This window comes from Triturus cristatus, chromosome 3_1, assembly GCF_964204655.1.
Source record: "Triturus cristatus chromosome 3_1, aTriCri1.1, whole genome shotgun sequence".
Taxonomy (NCBI): Eukaryota; Metazoa; Chordata; class Amphibia; order Caudata; family Salamandridae; genus Triturus; species Triturus cristatus.
The window spans coordinates 970,304,109-970,322,558 of record NC_140583.1 but is presented as its reverse complement, the minus strand read 5'-3'; the positions used below and the strand labels follow the sequence as shown (position 1 = coordinate 970,322,558).

The 18,450-nt window shown below is 44.7% G+C and overlaps 1 protein-coding gene across 1 annotated transcript in view; it reads right to left on the bottom strand.

Moving 5' to 3' along the window:
• SYTL1 (synaptotagmin like 1) overlaps window positions 1-16,816 on the bottom strand; it is a 329,086-nt gene extending 312,270 nt beyond the window's left edge. Inside the window, exon 1 of the mRNA XM_085645622.1 lies at window positions 16,645-16,816. The gene's annotated coding sequence lies outside the window, so the exon portion shown is untranslated. The remainder of the gene's footprint in view (window positions 1-16,644) is intronic.
• Between the last annotated feature and the right edge of the window lie 1,634 nt (window positions 16,817-18,450).

The window sequence follows — 18,450 nt, the reverse complement described above, 5'->3', positions numbered from 1 at the left end:
GCCCGGCGCGCGCCCGCGCTCGTCCCGCGAAGCGGGGGCCTTGAGCAGTCTTATAGCATCAGGGCGAGAGGGCGGGAGTACGGGAAGAGAACACAGCTGGTTCTAATCACGGGGCTGCTGGTCCTCGCAGTCCCTTGTTTGCCTCTTTCCCTCTGACAACAGTCACCCGTGGCGATTTGGGCGACACCTCCAATGGCAGCACTCCGTGGTATTTAAAATTCAGCAATTAAAAAATGCACGCTAAAGCTCCTTCCACGAACGGCTCCCGCGAAGCGGGGGCCGTGAGCAGTCTTATAGCGTCAGGGCGAGAGGGCGGGAGTACGGGAAGAGAACACAGCTGGTTCCAATCACGGGGCTGCTGGTCCTCGCAGTCCCTTGTTTGCCTCTTTCCCTCTGACAACAGTCACCAGTGGCGATTTGGGCGACACCTCCAATGGCAGCACTCCGTGGTATTTAATATTCAGCAATTAAAAAAGGCACGCTAAAGCTCCTTCCACGAACGGTGCCCGCGAAGCGGGGGCCGTGAGCAGTCTTATAGCGTCAGGGCGAGAGAGCGGGAGTACGGGAAGAGAACACAGCTGGTTCCAATCACGGGGCTGCTGGTCCTCGCAGTCCCTTGTTTGCCTCTTTCCCTCTGACAACAGTCACCAGTGGCGATTTGGGCGACACCTCCAATGGCAGCACTCCGTGGTATTTAAAATTCAGCAATTAAAAAATGCACGCTAAAGCTCCTTCCACGAACGGCGCCCGCAAAGCGGGGGCCGTGAGCAGTCTTATAGCGTCAGGGCGAGAGGGCGGGAGTACGGGAAGAGAACACAGCTGGTTCCAATCACGGGGCTGCTGGTCCTCGCAGTCCCTTGTTTGCCTCTTTCCCTCTGACAACAGTCACCAGTGGCGATTTGGGCGACACCTCCAATGGCAGCACTCCGTGGTATTTAAAATTCAGCAATTAAAAAATGCACGCTAAAGCTCCTTCCACGAACGGCACTTGTTCAATATTACAACACTTTACCTATCTTATTAACAGCAAATTCTATGTTTTCATTTTCGTGAAATATCTTTGCTGTATATCTCCTTTCAAATAAAACTGGAGGCTTCTGTAGTAAGCACACTTCGGGCCTCATGTACGTAGCCGAATACCGGTCGGTAACGGCCGATTTTCGGTAATTATACCGTTACCGACCGGTGTTTAGGCTTGTGACATGTAGGGGGCTCATTTCTGTATTCGGTATTTTACCGAATCGGTAAAATTACCGAATCGGTAATTTTACCGATTCGGTAAATTCCGAATACAGAAATGAGATGTAGGGGGAGTGTGTGGGTGTTGTTTGGAGTCGGTATTTACCACCAACTAATAGTTGGTGGTAAATAAAGTATGGATGTGTAAAAGCATTTTATAGCGCTTAGAAGTGTGCAATGTGGCAGACATACATGCCCTTAGGGCATGTATGTGTGCCACATGTGCACACATGGCCGAATCAGGGGTGCAACAGGGTGTCAATGTGACACCCTGCCACCCTTGCATGTGCTCCCCCATTACCGAATCGGTATTTACCGATTCGGTAATGAGGCATACCTTCCCATCAATGGGAAGGTATGCCTCATTACCGAATCGGTAAATACCGATTCGGTAATTACCGACTCACTCCGATTCGGTAACATTTACCGAATTTTTACCTACATACACTTTACCGATTCTTAAATACCGAATCGGTATGATTCGGTATTTTAGAATCGGTAAAGTGTATGCCACCTACATGAGGCCCTTCAAGTTTAATCGCAGATGAAATCCTGTGCCTGACAAGCCCGATACCAACAGCTTCTCTCCCAGTCCTCACAACCGCCTCAGAACATTATCAAGTCACAAGGCTCCTCTCTTACATAATGACATTCCATCCCCTTGAAAGATGCTGTAAGCGTGAACACACAAGGTCAAACACATGATAACAGTTTTGTTAATAACATTTACATTTTTAACTTTTCACTCTCCTGCCAAATCCAACCAGTATGTGTGTGTGTACGTGTGCAGTAGATGGTTGTGCAGTAATATTTGTCCTTTCTGTCTTTCACTGTCAGGGTGTACATTGTCTCTACAGAAAACCTACCAACCCCAGATATTTTTGTATACAAGAAAGCAGGGGCCTCGAGAGTGGTGTGTCTTCCGTGGATCCCATAAGATTTTCTTACCCAGAACTCCAAAAAGTGGCTAAAAACCCATATTTTCTTAATAATTCTGGTAGTCATGGTCCTGCAATCTGCAGGGAGCCACACATTTCCTAATACCTGACATTCCCACATGCCTTATGGAAAAATGGTACCTCACCTGTGTGGGTAGGCCTAGCGCCTGTGAAAGGAAGAGGTTCAAGAAACATGTGGCAACATCAACAAAAGGGGTAACTGCGGTTTCTGGACCTGGGCTAGGCAGCCACCAAGGGAAACCTTACCAAATCGAGGAATTTCTGAAAAACAGACATTAAGGGGAATCCAGAGTAGAGTGCTTCACTTGGATCCCACAACGTGTTTTCACCCACAATGTCCTTCAAACCTGAATCTTTGCCTAAAATTGTAAATTGCAATTTTTTTTTATTTCTCGGATGTAAACTTCTGAAATCAAAAGGAATCCACAAAATTCTTACCATCCAGCGTTCCCCCACGTGTCCCAGTACAAATGCTGCCCCACTTGTGTGGCTGAACCAACTGCCCGCGACAGGAACGAATCAAACTAACGCCAATGGGAGTCCTTGCAAAGGGACTCTTATTGGCCTTGGATTGTTCTGTTCCTGTTGGGGGCACGAAGCCTACCCGCACAAGTGAGGTACCATTTTTATCGGGACAAATAGATGAACGGTAGGAAATTCCTGGCTCCTGCATATTTTAGAACTTTCCATCATAGAAATGTGAGTAAAATGTGTTTTTACTTAAAGTTTGAGGTGTACAAGAGCTTTTGGGAAAGAAAACTTGGTGAGAGCCAAGCAAGTAACCCCACCCTGGATTTCCCCGTGGGTCTAGGTTTCAAAAGTGTGCATGTTTGCTAGGTTTTGTTCAGGGGCCGGCTGAGCTAGGGTCCAAAATCCACAGCAACCCACATTGCAAAAAAAGGGTTGTCCATGGAAAACATGTGACGTCTCCATGTTGTGTTTCGAGGACTTTCCTGTTGCAGCCACTAGGAGGCGTGCGTACAAAGGTGAGATATCATTTTTATTGGGAGACTTGGGGGCATTGTAGGTGGCACAAAATGTGTGGCTCCCCGCAGATTAGAGTACTTTCCATCATAGAAATGTGAGGTAAAAGTGTTTTTAAGTCAAAGTTTGAGGTTTGCAAGGCCTTCTGAGTAGGAAAACCTAGTGAAAGGCATGCAAGTCATGCCCCCCCTAGATTCCCCCTGCTGTTTAATTTAAAAAAACGCGCAGGTGTGCTAGGTTTCCCTAGGCGCCAAATGAGCTATGGACCAAAATCCACTTCCACCCAAATTGCAAAAAAAGGATCCGTTTTCAGTGAAAAAATGGGATGTGTCCATGTTGCGTTTTGGGGCCCTTCTTGTCACGGGCACTAGGCCTACCCACACAAGTGATGTACCATTTGTATTGGGAGACATGTGGAAATAGAGAATAGCTGAACATTTGTTATTACCAATTGTATTTCTCTGCATTTCTACCTTCTAAATGTAAGCCAGTGTATAAGAAACAAGACAATTCAAAAAATGCCCTCTGAATCACATGCTAGTATGGGTACCCACAAATTCAAACACGTACAAATAACCACTGCTCCTAAACTTCATATCTGGTGTCCATTTCAGAAATACATAGGTTTTTGATACCCTGTTAGAATTTGGGTTTTGGGTTGGCAGAGGTATGCACCCTGTCCGAGCAGGAATCACAATCCTAGTCAGGGTAAGTCATAAACACACTTTAAATTAACCTGTGCTCATCCTCTGGTAGCTTGGTAGAGAGCAGGCAGGTTCAACTTAAGAGGCAATGTGTAAAGTATTTGTGCAACACAACACGCAGTAACACAATGAAAACACCACAAAAAGAATACACACTAGTTTAAAAAAATAGACAATTTTATAAATAAATTATGACCAAAATTACAAAAATCCAATTTCTACAAGTCGAGTTATAAATTTTTTAAAATGAAAAGAATTCTAGCGCTTAGAAAGGTTATCTGGTCATGCTGGACGAGGCAAAGTTAACAGTTCAGGCCGACCGCGATGGACTGCAGGTCTGGGACAAGAGCCACGCAGGCACGGTGAACAGAGTACCTTGATCCTGGTTGCAAAAGCGAGATGCGGGCTGCAGACAAGCGATGCATGTCGATACCGCAGTTGAGGTGATGAGTCGATTTTCTGCATGCAGTGGTGGCGATGCGGCGGTTCTGTAGATGAAACACCGAGATGCGTTGGTTCAGCAGTGCGAGGTGCAGGGTTTCGCAGCGCAGTCTAGGGGATACATCGATCCCCTCACAATGCTGCGGCAACGATGCGCAGTTTGAATGCACGGACTCTCAAGGCGATGCGTTGATTCCGAGAGCGATGCACCGCTCCTACTCCCGCAACAGGGTTGATGTGCCAGTTCTGCTACATGCAGACTGGTGATGTGTACATTATTCTAGTGCAGGTATCTGGGTCCACTTCCAGTGAACCAGGCACAGAAGCAGGTGTAGAGACTCTAATAGCCCTGAGTCTCAAGAAACAGGAGACAAGCCAACAAACCCTTCAGTGCAAGGCAGTGTCCAGCTCTCCCTCAGCAGGATCAGAGAGCAGCAGAGCAGAAAAGCAGGTCTTCCAGATCAGCAGTCCAGCAGAGTGACAGTCCCTGCAGCAGTACAGCAATTCTTTTGATAGAAATTCTTTACGAGTCCAGAAGTGTCTGATTTGGTGGGGTCAGAGACCCAGCACGTATACCCAGTTGGGCCTTTGACGTGAGGGTGACTTCAAAGAAGGGTCTTTGAAGTGCACAGAAGCCCTTCCCTCCCAGCCCTGGCTCCAGACTAGCTTTACGGGATAATCCACCCTTTGTGTGGGGTCGTGACACTGCCTACTCAGGTGTGTCAGCTCCTCCCTCCCTTCCTGCCCAGGAAGTCATCAGAATGCAGAGTACTCAGACACACCTAACCCTTCTGTGTTTGTGGCTGTCTAGAGGGAATGTACAAACTGAGCTGTCGCCCACCCCAGACGTGCATTGGAGACAGACTGCAGGCAAACAAAACCTTAAGAGCAGAGAAATGTCCACTTTCTAAAAGTGTCATTTCTAAAATAGCAATATCAAATCCAACTCCACCAGTAAAGAGGATTTGTCATTACCATTCTGAAGATATAAAACATGATTCAGCCACTCTTTTCTAATCGGGAATTACAGCCTAAAAGTGTATTAAGGAATTCCCAGTGTTAACCTATTAAAGGACGAGTCCTCACAGTAGTGAAAAACAAATGTAGGTGTTTTTCACTAACAGTACATGCAAAACTTAAAAGTACATGTCCTGCCTTTTACTAACACAGCACCCTGCCTTATGGGCTACCTAGGGCCTAGCTTAGGGGTGACATGTTATAAAAGGGGAGTTTTAGGCTTGGCAAAGGGTTTTAAATGGCAAGTCAAAGCGGCAGTAAAACTGCACACACAGGATCTGCAGTGGCAGGCCTGAGATATTTCTAGAAAGCTACTTGTGTAGGCTGCACAATCAGTGCTGCAGGCCTACTAGCAGCATTTAATTTACAATTCCTGGGTAGATGGTATACCCCTTTATAAGGGACTTACGATTAAATTAAATATGCCAGTTGTGTATACACCAATTTTACCATGTTTAGGGGAGAAGCAAATGCACTTTAGCACTGGTCAGCAGTGGTAAAGTGCTAAGAGTCCCAAGGCCAATAAAACGATTTTGCAAAAAGAGGAGGTAAGCAGGCTAAAAGTTTGGATAAGACCGCGCTAAGGATGACAGATCTAACATATCCATTTTTCTCTCTTTTTGTATTTTACCATATGAATTGCCCCATACCTGGGACACAGTGAAACACCATTGTACGGTGGAGTTCAGTTATTGGCTGTGGTAACCTCTGGTTCTTGGAAAACCTACAAGCCCTATATATTCCTACAATCAGAAGGGTTTAGCGGGGGGCAATGGTATATTGCTTTTGTAAATTGGCCATCGTGACAAGAAGCTTTAGATGGAAATGTTGTCACAAATGGCCATTTTATGCTTCTAATTTTTAATATGTTTTTATTTTAACAGCGAGTTTATTTTGGAAAACTTTGAGAGATCTACACGAATGCCTCATTCTGAATGTAGAATTGTGTATACTTTTCAGAAATATATAGCTATCCAGGATCATCCATGGGCTTCACGCCGGTTTCCACCACAAACTGGAAGTAGGTTAAAAGCACAGGAAAAATGGGCAACCTTTTTGAAAAATGCCAAAACTGTGGTAAAGGTTTTTTTTTATTCAGCTCTACATATTCCTGAAAGTTGGGAAGATGGTGATTGTAGCTCAGTAAACCTTTTGTTGATGCCAATTCTGGGGGAGAAAAACCGACTCTTTTTTGAAGAACACTTTTTTCTTATTTTTCCCCAAAAACAAAATGTAGCTATATTTTGACTATTTTCTCAGTTCCCTCCTGGGGAATCCACAAAACCTAGGAACCTTTAGAATTCCCAGCATGTTGGAAAGAAGGGACACACATTTGGTGTGGATAACTTATGTGAAAAAAAGTTATGGAGGCTTAAGAACAAACTACACCAGATAGCCAAAAAAGTGCTTAGCATTCTTGGGGGAAAAGGCTTAGAGGCTAACAGGCACATGCATCAAACATTTTTGCGCTCGCAAACGGTGCGAATCGCAAAAATTGGCCGTTTGCGATCGCAAAATACTGTGTAGAAATTCATCAACTGTATATTTGCGAAAACACAACTTTTCACAAATATAAGGAATCGCAAAAAATTCTGCGATTGAAACAGCGAATCGGTATTAGCGTCTCCCAAATAGCGAGTTGCAAACAAAGAATCGCAAAATGTATGCATGAAAAATCGCAGATAGCGATTTCCATGAAAATCGCAATTTTGCAAGAGCTAAATAAGAAGGATCCCAACCAGGTGGTAATCATGAGTGCAAATCAGAGACAGCTGAAAACAAACTGAAACCCATTTAAACACAGCCAGAATGAGCTAGTACCTTTCACAATGGCAGGGATTTACCTGATGGCGAGGAGGATGAGGCTGCCGGACAGAGACGGAGGCGAATAAATGAGCGCATTTTCAGAGTCCGCATAACTTTGCTAGGACAGCAAGAGGATGAGATATACGATAAGTATAGGCTCAATGCAGCAATGATCCATGACCTAATCAATGAATTGGACCCCATTATGCAACGACAGACACGTAGGACCAATGCTATCCCAACCCATGTGCAGGTCCTATGCTGCCTACACCTCCTGGCGTCAGGCAGTTTTCAGGGGGTCATTGCTGTAGCGGGAGGTGTGTCACAAAGCGCACTTTCCAGAATATTCAAAGCATTCCTTGATGCCATGATGGCCTTGATCGGGTCTCACATCAAGTTCCCTACCACCGCGCTTGACCTTGCAAAAACCAAACAGGAGTTCTACCAGATAGCTCGCTTCCCACATGTTTTGGGTTGTATTGATTGCACCCACGTGGCAATATGTCCCCCTGCAGCACAGGAATATTTATATAGAAATAGGAAATGTTACCATTCCCTCAAAATTCAGGTGGTTTGCAATGCCAAAAACATAATCACTGACATTGTTGCGCAATTTCCCGGGAGTGCACATGATTCTTATATCTTCAGGCAAAGTGGCATACACACCCGTCTTGTCAGTGGAGAATTTGGAGAGGGACATCTGCTTGGTAAATATGTGTAATTGTTTATCACTGCAATTGTACGTATGTCAATGTCAACCTGCCACTGACCCTTTGCTTCCTCACATGTAGGTGACAGCGCATACGCCTTGCGTAATTACCTCATGACGCCTTACCTCAATCCCACAACTGCCAATCAACAGAGGTACAATGCAGCACATATTTCAACAAGGAACATCATAAAGCGCACATTTGGGCTGCTGAAGAGCCGATTCAGATGTCTACATAAGACCGGTGGAGCACTGCAGTACAACCCTGAACAATGCTGCAAGATAGTAGCAGCATGTGCCATGCTGCACAATATTGCGACAAAGGGAGGAATGGAAATCGAGGTGTCTGACAGCGAATCAGAGGACGGGAACCAGCAAGTGCCACACCACTATGCAGCACAAGGGGCAGGCGCAGCAGAAGGGCGAAGGAGAAGATTGGACAACACACAAAATTATTTCTGAGGTGAGTAATGATGACACAGACACTTGATATTACAATCAAAGTAATCTTTACTGAAATACAAATGTCATGAGTGTTCAAGAACACTTTTAATCTGACCAGTGTAATGGACATAAGTGATTTGCAACTGTGAATTTACTTGAAAGTCACTAACAATTCAAAATCCAAAAATGGTTACGTCACCATAGTGTAATGTACTTGTACATGCCAGTCTAGCGCTTTCTACCACTAACACCCAGACGCCTGTCAGAGCCAGCATGGTCATCCCTAATGTTGGAAGCGGAGGGGGTACTGCTGCGTGTGTTGCGTCTTCCTGCAGTGCCGACTGGAATTGCCAAACTACTCAGGCTTGAGGCACCCTCACTACCCTCTTCCGGCGTGGAAATGTTTGCCGCAATTGTGGAAGCATTAAGCAATTCAACTGCATTGGTCACCTGGTCCAGTGCTTTAGCCACATCCCCGCTCCAATGGCACATTTCAGTTTGCATGGTCACAGACCTACGTGCCAGCAGTGCAGTTGTCGTGGCCAGCCTATTGTTTGATTTGACAAACATTTTGAGGTGCAGCATTAGTTGACGATACTGTCTCTTCTGGGATACATTTCCCTCCTGCATCACCTTGCTCAGTTGCTGCACACTTTCAGACAGTACTGCTATGTTGCTTGCCATCTTGCCAATTTGGAATTGCACTGCACGTGTGTTTTTTGTCTGCAGGCGCAGCATACGGAGCATCTGTCCCTCAAGACCACCCCAGACATCAATTGGTTGCTCCTCCTGCTGTGTCCTGAGTGCTCTTCCTCTTCTACGCCGGACTCTGTGATTGGTTCTGGGGACCTGTGGTTGTGGTTGTGGGATGGAAGTGGCCTGGCCATGGCTGCCACCTGGTGTTGCATCATCCTCATCATCACACTCCAAGGTGACTAGGGATGGGACAGTTGCCCTGCGTGAGTTTGTGGCACGTGACGGATTTATTTGCACCACAGGTGTGTCCATTTGTTTACCTGCGCTGGTGTCCTGCATGTCTGGGGAATCGCTATCCACAGCTTCTACACGTTGAGCATCTGTGAGGTGAAACAGTGCAAAACTGCATTATTTAATGTCTGTGATGAAAATGTCACAGTAATACATTTTTGCTTTTGTCAATGAATTTATAATCTATTAAACTATTTTGGGTTGTTCCTCTGAGATTTGTCATTGTAACTGGTTGACCTGACTACATCTCCCATAATGCACCTCCCCTAATGAATACATTGTGTACTGGATGTTCAAAGTGTGCACTTGGGCTGTGCTGAGGTCATGTTCTACCTTTCAATTTTGGGGTAATGGTAACATGCATTCATCTTACCTTCAGATGTGTTTGCTGCTCCGGACGTGTCAAGCTGGGTCACACCAACAACAGCTTCTGGCTGGATGGTGGATTCAACCAAGTCCTCCATGGGAGTGTTCCCAGTGTCTGTTGGTGTTCCCCCTCCTGTCGTCTTTGCCTCCTTCAGGCGGTCAGCAATGCGCACCTTAGCCCGACTGCGCAAGTCGTACCATCGTTTTTTGAGTTCTTCTATGGTGCGGTGTGTCACCCCAATGGCATTGACCCTGTTTTGGATCCGGAGCCAGATTTTCCTTTTCTCCTGCTCTGCCACTTTCAATGATGCCTTTCCAAACAGCTTGTCATGGCTGTGGACTACTCCCTCAATGAGGGTGTCAATTTCTTTTTCTGCAAACTTTATTTTGCGCTTCCTGCCTGTTTGGCTCTCCTCTGCTGTTTGTGAGGCTTCCATTTGTTTGAGTAAGTTTTTCTACTGTCTCTGTCCCACTCCTGTTCAGCTCCAAGAGCCAGCTCCCTCCTCTCCCTGAGACTGTGCACTGGAAATGAGGCTGGAGCTGCTCACTTCCTGGTTGTGATGTCATCAGGATGCATCAAAATGCGACTTCGGTAATTGCGATTTCGCAAATTGCGAAATCGCTAATAGCGAGTTCGCAAATGCCGGAATCGCTATTATATTTGCGATTTTTAGCGATTCTTTATTTTCTCGCTATTTTTTTGGTGCATCGCGATTTGCGAGTCTTTATTTGCGATTCCTTAAAAATCGCAAATAAGGACTCGCAATTTTTCGATTTGATGTATGTGCCTGTAAGAGAATAAACAACTGGACTGCATGCCATTTTCCCTGTTGTTGCTGATTAGACTTCCAGGATAACGTTTTCTACACTGAAAATACCCATTCAATAGGGTGATGCTGCACTAACCTATTTTGAATACTGCTACATACACTGCAACACTCCTATATACTCACTGCAGCCCAGCCGCAGTGCTGGACTGGCTGTATGATACAACTAACGGGGAAACTTTTGTGCTGTCTGGCACCTGTTGGCGTAGGCTCCTGAGCTCATTTTATTTCCTGCCACAAAAGGAGGTCCAGCGACCCCCTTTGTGGAGAAGCTGATATTGCAAGTCTGGGACAGGTTGGTTAAAGACATTCTGAAGCGTGCTCCCTTCATTCCAGTGCCAGGGATGTGACGTTATCAACATTTTATACTACTGACCTCTGTGGGACGAGTCCAGAGATGGGTTGAGGAGATGCTGGGCAATTTATTCAATAAGGAATGTTGTCAGGTCCATGTGAAGCTGCGTTGGGCATTGGAGTAAGTGATATTAACGCCCTGTTTTGTATTGTTGCAGGTTGTGTTGCAGTGCGAGCATATCGAGGCGTGGATTTGTGGGCACTTATTTGTAAAGTGGGCCGCGCTTCAAGCTCAAACACTGAAGTTTAGAAAACAATTGGGTTTTAATAACCTTACTGTTCAAATTAAGTGATTCGGGAAAGGAGGGGGATGTGCTGGTACGAACTGTTGCCGACATTGGAGTTGTTACCCGGAGATTCTCCATGCCCAGATGTTTTGGTTATTCATTTGGGAGAAAACAATGTAGTACAGACAAAAGGTTTGACACTACTGAACAGCATGAAGGATGACCTCTTGGAGATAAAACAGTCATGGCCAAGAACAACAACTGTGTGAACCAGGTTTTTTCCTTGGAGTGCATGGAGAGGTGCCAAAGAGCCTGGGGCTAATAATAGGGCAAGGTGAAAATGCAACACAGAGATGCGGATGTTTTTCAAGGCAGAATTAAGCACCTAGACAAAAAATATGAGGTGATTTATTGCTTTCGGGACGACAGTGTACATTTATCTGTCATGGGTAAGGATCTGTATTTGTTGCAATTGTGCGCATTGTTGCAGATACCTTGTTAGTGTAGCCAGTTTTTGTTTGGGTGGGGAGCTAGAAAAACGCTGTTGGGTTTTTCTGGTGGTGGTGTTTTGGACTTAAAGGACTTTCAAGGAAAGTGGGGTAGGTTGAGACCCAGGTTGAGAGGTGCGGCTGGAAGCAGGAGGAGGGGCCATTTGGAAGGCAAGAGGGAGTTGACAAGTGTAGAGCATACCTAGAGATGTTCGGAGGGACAAAGCTTAGAGTGAAGAGGTGGTGTTTGAATGGGGCATGTTAAGCGGTTCTTTATGTTGTTTTGAAGTCTATGAAGCCGGGGTTTAATATAGTCTGTATGGCATTTTGTTTTTGCTTGAAGTTTGCACCGGTTTCATCAAAGCAGCATTTTTCCCCACTGAGGCCCTAATTACAAGTGGGCTGGTAAATTCCAACCCGTGCATAAACCCCTGTTTACGCACGGGTCGAAATTATGATTTTGGCCGTATTTAAAATATTTGATAATTATCGGATGCGTTAAATACCTTAGCTGTCAGTAAATTTTTACAGGTTAAACCTGCCGACATTTAAGAGGGGAAATTGTACGGTATTTCCATACCATGCGGATTTTGGAGAATTAAATACCAATATTCCTCACAAACTCATATTAGGCAGTGGCAGCCGGCACGTATCTGGGGCGGGGAGTGAGGGGGTTAGGGAGTGTAAAAAATAACAAATACACTTAAGTCAGACGGGGACTGGGGGCCTGTGCATGTTCTCCACCCAGGCTGTAATGCAGCCTGGGTGGAGAACATGCTAAGTGCGCATGAATTTTTGGCTGACCTGAGACGGCTGGCCAAAGTGTCATGCGCTCTTCAGTGTGTCCACCAATCCTTCCCTGCTCTGTGAGCAGCCCCCAGTGCTGCTGCAGCAGGAACAAATAAAATGATAAAAAACATCACATTATCATTTTATTTTTCCTTTCCTCCACTGCTGCAATGCAGTGGAGCGATGCTCCTCCGCCTTAGTGGAGGATCCGCCACGGGTAATAGGTGTTATTTTTCACACACGATAAATAGCGCACCCCGTGTTATTATTATTTATCATGTGCAATAAACAACACCTAACTCGTGATCAGGGCATAAGTATCTGGCTCATGTAGTTTCTGGGTGCGCCGTCCTGCCCAATGAAGGGAAATGATCCTTTGCCTGCAACCCCCATACTGTCTCTGCAGAAAAAAAATAGAGAAAATACTTGACTTTGAAAGCTGAGAGACAGCTAGGCTGTCTAATCCATTTGCTACAAAAACCAGTGTTACAAATTTGAATCACAGCACCATGACCACTGTTAGAAATGGAGGTCTCTAGTTGGCAGTAGACTGCACCCTGTCCAAGTAGGGACCCTCACCCTAGTCAAGGTAAGGGGATTACACAGCTAAAATAACCCCCACGCCCCATCGGTAGGTTGGCACGAGCAGTCAGGCCTATCTCAGAGGCAATGTGTAAAGCATTTGTACATACAGAAAGAGTAACACAGTGAAAACACTACAAAAGGACATCGCACCAGTTTAGAAAAATAACCAATATTTATCTGAATAAAACAAGATCAAAACAACAAAAGGGGCTGTGTCAATTTCCCATCCGCGAAGCAGGTGATGCGTCGCTTTCTTAATCCGCACAGCAGGGACCGCATCAGAGTGATAGCGTGCACCATGAACGTCAGTGACACGGTGCTCGAGACTCAGGTTTCGGCGTTCTTAGAGCCGCACAGCAGGCGCTACATCGATTCTTTGGCTGTACAGTGGCAATGCGTTGGTTTTTCAGACTCACTGCAGTGCTACATCAAAAAAAGCTGGCGCTGAGAATCGATGCGTGGATTTTCTTGGTTCTTAGCAGCAATACCACCTCCAATGACCCAGAACTGGAATTGGCGTCAGTTAGCTGGTCAGAACTCCCAGCAGAGGAGTTTAGGGGCTGCAGATGAATTATTTGATGGCCCTGAGACTTCTTAACAGGAGGCAAACACACACACTCGCTTGGAGAACCTTGGACAGCAGGACGTAGAAAACAAAGTCCAGTCCTTTCACTCCCAGGACAGAAGCAGCAAGCAGTAGGTCAGCACAACAAAGCAACCAGCAGCTTGTCAGTTCCTCCTACAGTATACAGCTGTTCTTCCTGGCAGAATGTCCTCTTAGTCCTGAAGTGTTCTGAAGTTATGGTGTCACAGCTCCAGTACTAACACCAGTTTCTGGCTTTGAAGTAGGCAAACTTCAAAGGAAAGTATTTGTAGTGCACAAGACCCTGCCTTTCCCTGACCTGGCTCCAGACACACTACAGGGGATGGAGGCAGCTTTGTGTGAGGACCGGCTCAGCCCTATTCAGGTGTCAGTGACAACTCCTCCCACCACTCTAGCTCAGGAAGACCCATCAGCCTGGTGATGGGCCATCAGGATATGCAGGCCACACCTCAGCTCGCTTGTGTAACTATCTAGAGTGAATTCACAAACAGCCCAGCTGTCACCCTCCCTCAGACAAAGATTCCACAGGCAAGCAGAGGCACAGGATGGTAAAGCAAGAAAATGGCCACTTTCTAAAAGTGGCATTTTCAAACATGTAATTTAAAAACCAATTTCCCTAAAAGATGTATTTTTAAATTGTGAATTCAGGGACCCCAAACTCCAAATCTCTATCTCTATCTCTTCCCAATTGCAAGTTACACTTGTAAGAGGGTTACAAGGCAGCCCCAATGATAACCTATGGGAGAGATAACCCTTGCAATAGCGATAAACACATTTTGTTGTATTTCACCACCAGAACATGTGAAATACACCAGTACATGTCCTACTTTTTAAATACACGGCACCATGCCCATGGGGCTACTTTGGGCCTACCTTAGGGTTACTTTACATGCAGTAAAACGGAAGGTTTGGGCCTGGCAAGTGGGTGTCTTGCCAGGTCGACAGGGCATGTGGAAACAGCACATACAGACACTGCGGTGGCAGGTCTGAGACATGGTTGCAGGGCTACTCATGTGGGTGGCACAGTCAGTGCTGCAGGCCCACTGGTAGCATTTGAGTTACAGGCCCTGGGCACACACAGTGCACTTTACCAATAAATCAAATATGCCAATCATGGATAACCAATCACAGATACGAGTTTATACAGGCAGCACTTGCACTTTAGCCCTGGTCAGCAGTGGTAAAGTGCCCAGAGTTCTAAACCCAGCAACAACGAAATGCAGCACACAGTCAAATACAGGAGGTCAGAAGCAAAAAAGCCAGTAGAAAAACACACCAAAGAGGTCAGGTCTAACAACCATCCTTTAGAGGTTTATACAAAATTACTACTGTGAGAAATTGTAATGTCATCATACACAGGGTTCAGAAGCCAAGGCATAATGGTGATAAGGACTATATAAAAAAGAAGATATTTCTTGCCAACGTTCACGTCATCTAAGCAGTCACTATTTTTAGGAAAATACCACAAAAGCCACGACTGTTAGAAATCCACATCCCTACAGAATGCACATATAGAGTTCACGTTTAAACACATTCAGGTATGCATGCCATGCAACAGTAGTGTAATACAAAAAAAGTAGATCACCCCAACGACCATTCTGACATGAACTGCACTACCCTGCATGCCGTGTCGCATTTGGGGGGATATTTGGACCAGCATGGGCATGCTGCTGTCTGTAGTTCGCATCTTTAATAGGGTTAAAGTGTTTGCGGGGAGGCGGTTGTGGATTGGTGGCATGAAACTGAGACGATTATTCAGATTAAGAAAAATGCGATGCTTGAAACAAGAAATGTGCATCACGTGCTATAAAGCTCGGTTTTCATGCAATGGTTCATATTTAAAATGCACTTTGTAACATCCAATGACACCCGCTGTCAGGAAGTGGTAAGGCAAAATCCGAAGACACCAGATGCCAGAAGGTGGATCCTGAAATATTCCAAGACACCAATCATCAGACAGCGCCATCTGTAACATCCCAAGACACAGCTTCTCACAGCAGCATTAACAACCTGAGTGACCCACTGTCAAAAAATGTCTCCCTTGTAAAGTTCTGGGAGATCCATTGTCAGAAAGTGTCACTAATAATTATTATGATAAGACAAAAAAATTCACCGTCAGAAACACCCAATGCCAGCAATTAAGACTGACATACCTTATACAGAGTGCAAGAAAGTGCTTTTTGGAATATCCTGCGTAACATACAAACTGAAAAAGTAACATTTAATAAAGTTCCAAAATGACACAAAAGGCAGAACTGTACCGAATTTCAGTACATGGTGGCACAGTGACCTTTCATCTCTTAATAAAGCAATCGGGTATGACCACAGCTTTAAAATGAGCATAGCGGCTTGTTCATAATGCACCGTAAAAGGGTCACTGTCACCCACATACTTGATACCTATCTTCATTTATACAACATTCTAATTATGCGTGCTAGATTAAGAAATCCAATACAGATTTTAAGTGTTATTAACAATCTCCAGAAACCCCATGTGCTGTAATAAACAGTGCACTGCCCTACGCAGACTTAACATGTCTCTCTTCTTTAAGAATTCCTCTACTGCTTTGTGTTCAGAGACAACCTCTATTAAGACTTAAATCAACAGCCACCATATGTGCTGTTCGAGCAGAACAAAAAACAGTAATAAATGTACACAGTGGGCAGAGCAAGGCTCTGAATATTAACCAGATTAAGTGTGCTGACGTAACAGAATAGGGAGGAATAAAGTTCAGATCATGCTTTAAAACATGCAATTTTTAACACCCGCTGGAGAAAATATTTTGGTTACAATTGTCTGCAGGTCAAAATGCCGTCCAGCGACAGAATGTTCCTTGGTAGGAAACAAAACGGAAAAAACGGAAGAGCTCATCCTGTTAAATGGTGAAAGTCAGGACAGCTGTCAACTATTTTTGTAACGTTCAGAGCGCAGCTGTTTTCAAGAACCTTTAACAAAACGTGCGCTACGGTAAGTCAGGACTGAGAAGGAAATAAAATCAAAAGAAAGTGTGCTTTTCTATAAAGGTCAAATCCAAGCGTACTAACAAAAAAATGTATCTAAAAATTTATCAGTCTATGCGTTACCCTCCTTCCCTTGAACGGAAAATTAACTAACCTTTACTTTTAAACTGCACTCGGAAGTTCTTGTACATTAACTGCAGGGCTTTCCTCCCGACAGCAACAGCTGCTTCCGAAAGGTAAACATGTACCACTTTATTTGTCCCTAGACCGCACTTCAAATAGACTCGAAATCCTGCCTTCCAGCAATGTAGGTATGGGAGCTCTCTGCAGCTTTCAGCTGGTTGAACAGAACACAAGCCCAACTGCACACAAAAATTATTCCTAAATAAGCTAGGCCCACACAACAACTACAATAAGCTCTAAAATATGCCTTAGATTTATACATAAAATTGAGATCTTCCTAACCTTGGTGTCAGAAAGACTAGATTTTATTAAAGACAGGGAGGTGAGTATTATGCCTACTTTTCTTGCTTTCCTTTCAACAGCAGCCAAGAAGAAAAATGTCCTTACCCAGAAAACCCTGGGACCAAAACTACACCAATACATTACAATAGAATGACCATTCAAACGTTGAGTACTGTGATAATTATCTTGACTGAGAGCAACAAGTCATCTTTTCTTGCGTAGAGTCAGTGTACATGCGTTCCAGAGAGCCCTAACAGAACGAAAGCAAAAGACAGTAGAACAGTCGCCAAATCCTTGAGAAAATTCCAAAGAAGCAAAGCAACGAAGATCTGAACAGATAGTCTGTGAGAGTGTCTCCACCGAACAGAATCCAAAGCAAGAGGATCTCCCACACAGTTAAGTTGAGGTTGCAGTACTGGTAGGAGGCACTGGGACTGCAGGAGAAAAACAGGGAGGGTTAGTGGTGGGATAATACTCGCCTCCTTGTCTTTAATTAAATCTAGCCTTTCTGACACCGATGCTAGGAAAATCTCAATTTTATTACAAGTCCGGAGGCTCATATTATGCTTGTTTAAAGCATAGCAATTATAGATTCAGACAGAGGAGCAATTAGTTTACAGTAAAAAAGTCCTGAACATATTAACGTTTAACCAATCTGCAGATTTGAGAATGTCATGCAACCCCTCAGGCTGAATGGGCACCAAAGGAATCAGTAATGATACCAGCCAAGGACATAACCCACCTAACCCAGCGAGCCAGGGTAGGAGAGGAGATGGGTTTTTGGGGTTTCTGGAAGGAAATGAGCATTTGGGATGCAGAAGGCAACCTTAGATCTGCAGTTTGTGAAACGTATGCCTTCAGAAAACGTCTAACGCATAACTTTGGTGGTGAAGGGAAAAAGGGATAATGAACAGACATCAAATTGGTCTTAGTGCGCTTCTTAACCTGAAAATAAATGGCAAGGGCCGAGTAGAGATACGAGGGCACATCAAGAGCTTTAACATCAGAAACACTTTTCAGAGAAACCAAACACAATAGCATAGGGGCATATGTATCAAGCTAATTTTTACTCGCAAACGCTGCGAATCGCAAAATACAGCGTTTGCGAGTAAAAATTCGCAAAACGGGATGTATTAGGCAAAATCCCATCGCAAAATTAAGGAATTGCTAATTTAGCGATTTCTTAATTTTGCGTAATCATTTAAGAAATCGCACATTGCGATTTCTTAAATGATATGTAAAAAGCACCCAAGTTGTGCGAATTATCCTTAAGAAATCGCAAATTACCACCAACTTCCAGTTGGTGGTAATTTGCGATTTCCTTTCAAAATGCACTATTTTTAATTTTGCAAAGTGCCACGTGACGCTCATACATGCCCTTAGGGCATGTATGTGCGCCATATGCACACACATGCTCATTTCAGGGGTGCATCAGGGTGTCATCATGACACCCTTGCACCTTTGAAATTATTCTCAAATAGCGATTAGCAAATTG